Raw genomic sequence first — 3,240 nt, forward strand, 5'->3', positions numbered from 1 at the left:
CTGTTGATCGTGTCATACTTGTCAAATGGTAGGAAACCCCAATCAGAAGATTCCTAGGGCTCGTCTACAACCTATTCCTGCCATTGACGAACCATTTAGTAGAATTATGGTAGGTTGTGTTGGTCCCTTACCTAAGACAGGTCAGGTAACCCATACCTGTTGACCATTATGTGTGCGTCAATAAGGTTTCCAGAGGCAATTCCTTTGAGGAATATAAAATCTAAGACAACAGTAAAAGCTTTGATAAAGTTTTTTTTACTCAATTTGGCCCTCCCAAATCTGTCCAGTCTGATAAAGGCTTAAATGTCATGTCTGGAATGTTTGAACAAGTTATGTACGAATATAGGCATCCAACAATTTCAATCTTCTGCCTATCGACCTGAGAGACAAGGGGCATTAGAAAGATTTCACCAGACTTTGAAAAATATGATTAGATCATATTGTTTTGACAGGGGTAAAGACTGGGATGAATGCATTCATTTACTATTGTTTGCTGTAAGGGAATTATTTTAAAACTCTCTAGGCTTCAGTCCCTTTGATCTGGATTTTGGACACACTGTGCGTGTACCATTGAAGTTATTGAAAGAGAAACTTCTTTTTAATGAAGATTCTGAAATCAATCTTCTTGATTATGTTTCCAATTTTAAGCATAAATTGTCAAAGGCTTGTGAAGTTGCAAGAGCAAATCTGCAATCTACTCAATCAAAAATGAAGTCAAGATATGATAAAAACTCAAAGGACAGGAGTTTTCAGCCTGGTGATAGAGTCCTGGCTCTCTTGCCCATACCACAACATCCTCTTCAGGCGAAGTAGTATGGTCCCTACACAGTTGACATGAAAATAAATGATTTCAATTACATCATAAATACTCCTGGGAGGCAAAAACAAAAACAACCTTGCCACATAAACATGCTACAAGAGTATATTAAAAGAGATAACCAGGTTAAACATGCAATTAATTTAGTTGTACCTGTCCAACTCAGTGAAGATTTAAGTGAAGGAATATAATCGGATTCTGCTATAGTGACAAATCTTCGGAATTTAGAAATTATGAAAAATCTGGACGAGAAACTTTCACATTTTCAAGTGTAAGAAAGTAATGAACTCAAACAGCTATTATTTGAATATGAGCACTTATTTCCAGATGTTCCTACAAGAACGAACACAATTTTCCATGACGTTGAAATTGTAAATTCCAAACCTGTGAAACAACACCCGTACAGGATGAACCATCTCAAATAAGAATACTTTAAAAAAAAATTCAGTATTTGCTGGAGAATGAGTTTATAGAGCCCAGTAAAAGCGATTGGAGTGCACAAAGCATACTTGTTCCAAAACCAGATAAAACTTTTCGTATGTGTACTGATTATAGGAAGGTGAATAGTGTAAACAAATTTAAGTCATATCGCTACGATGTCTGCAGTGTGGCAGTTAATAGTGATGTCTAACAATGAGGCATCATGCCGCAGACATGTAGCATCATGTTCCACCCAGTCACCAGGCCGACCAGTCCTAATTCTAACCTCTTTATGCTGAGCGCCAAGCGAGGCAGCTGTTAATACCATTTTTGTAAGTCTGGTATGAATCGGCCGGGGATCGAACCCACGACCTCCCGCATCCGAGGCGGACGCTCTAACCATTAGGCCACCGCAGCGGTGTATTATTGAGTTATAACAGTAAGTACTGGAAGTATAAAACGATAGTGTATGTAATCTTAGCAGTACGTAGTGGAAGAACGTAATGATAAAGAAGGTACTGGAAATATATAAAGATACAGTAGGTACTTAAAGTATATGACGATACAGTAGGTACTTAAAGTGTATAATGATACAGTAGGTACTTAAAGTGTATAATGATACAGTAGGTACTTAAAGTGTATAATGATACAGTAGGCACTGCGAGTATATAATGATACAGTAGGTACTGGAAGTATATAATGATACAGTAGGTACTTAAAGTATATAATGATACAGTAGGTACTTAAAGTATATAATGATACAGTATGTACTGGAAGTATATAATGATACAGTAGGTATTTAAAGTATATAATGATACAGTAGATACTAAAAGTATATAACGATACAGTAGGTACTTAAAGTATATAACGATACAGTAGGTAAAGTGTATAATGATACAGTAGGTACTTAAAGTATATAATGATACAGTAGGTACTGAAAGTGTATACTGATATAGAAGGTACTGGATGTATGTAATGGGAGTAATGTAAGCATTTACTTTGTAATTACTGGTTTAATGCGATCTATATAGCGTAATGACTTCTGTAATCTCTCTGTCAATGTGTGTATGCGTGCGCACGCGCTCCAGAAAGAGATATGACAAGATAAAAATATTAGAGATGTTGGTAATATACAGGTACCTAACATAAAACGTAGTTTATCTTTTTATTATCTGGATTGAATTTGCATGTTCTCTAGGTAGTTATATTACCTTCATTGTGATGAATTTTGTGAGAGTTATGTGACTTACCTCAGATAAATTGTTTCAGGGTAGGTAATGAGAATTAGAATGCAAGCGAAATTTCAAAAGAAATCCGGCAGTTACTTCAGTATACATTATCTGGATATGTTGTTGTTGTTGTTGTTTTTGTAGGGTTTAACGCCATTTTTCAGCACAAGATAGGCTATACATGGCGGCCAGTATTAATGGTGGAGGAAGAACCCAGGAAATCCCCGGAAAGAACCACCGACCCTCGAGAAGCTACTGGCAAGCTTTCTCACATACCCACATTGGCCGAATCCGAGACTCGAACCTACGCAGACAGAGGTGAGATGGCAGTGATCCGTAACGGAGAGCGCTTTAGACCACTCGGCCACTCGGGGCCCCATCTGGATATGTATGTATGTATGTATGTATGTATGTATTTATCTAATATACACGAGACAGTATGGAAGAGAGAAAAAATGTCACCGGTAAATTCGCGAAAGCTTAAACTATAGAATCCATTTAGTTGCTCTTGCTACATTTGCCATCTTTTATGACGAGAATCAATGTTCAAGAAATTAAGCAGGGAAAAAGATCAGACGACCAGCTGGGGGCAATCATCCAAGGGACATTGCCAGGGTGGGTGGTGGTGGCAAGGCCCAGTGGCGGCCCAAAATTTCCATTGAACAATTGTTTTTTGTTTGGAGTGGGCCCCATAATTAATATTTGCAGGTCGGCCTAGAATTTCTTGCTTCGCTACTGCAGACGGTTGATAAATGCTGTCTTAGTAAAAGGAAC

Source organism: Sinohyriopsis cumingii, chromosome 4 (genome assembly GCF_028554795.1).
Source record: "Sinohyriopsis cumingii isolate HCF-2022 chromosome 4, ASM2855479v2, whole genome shotgun sequence".
NCBI classification, from domain to species: Eukaryota; Metazoa; Mollusca; class Bivalvia; order Unionida; family Unionidae; genus Sinohyriopsis; species Sinohyriopsis cumingii.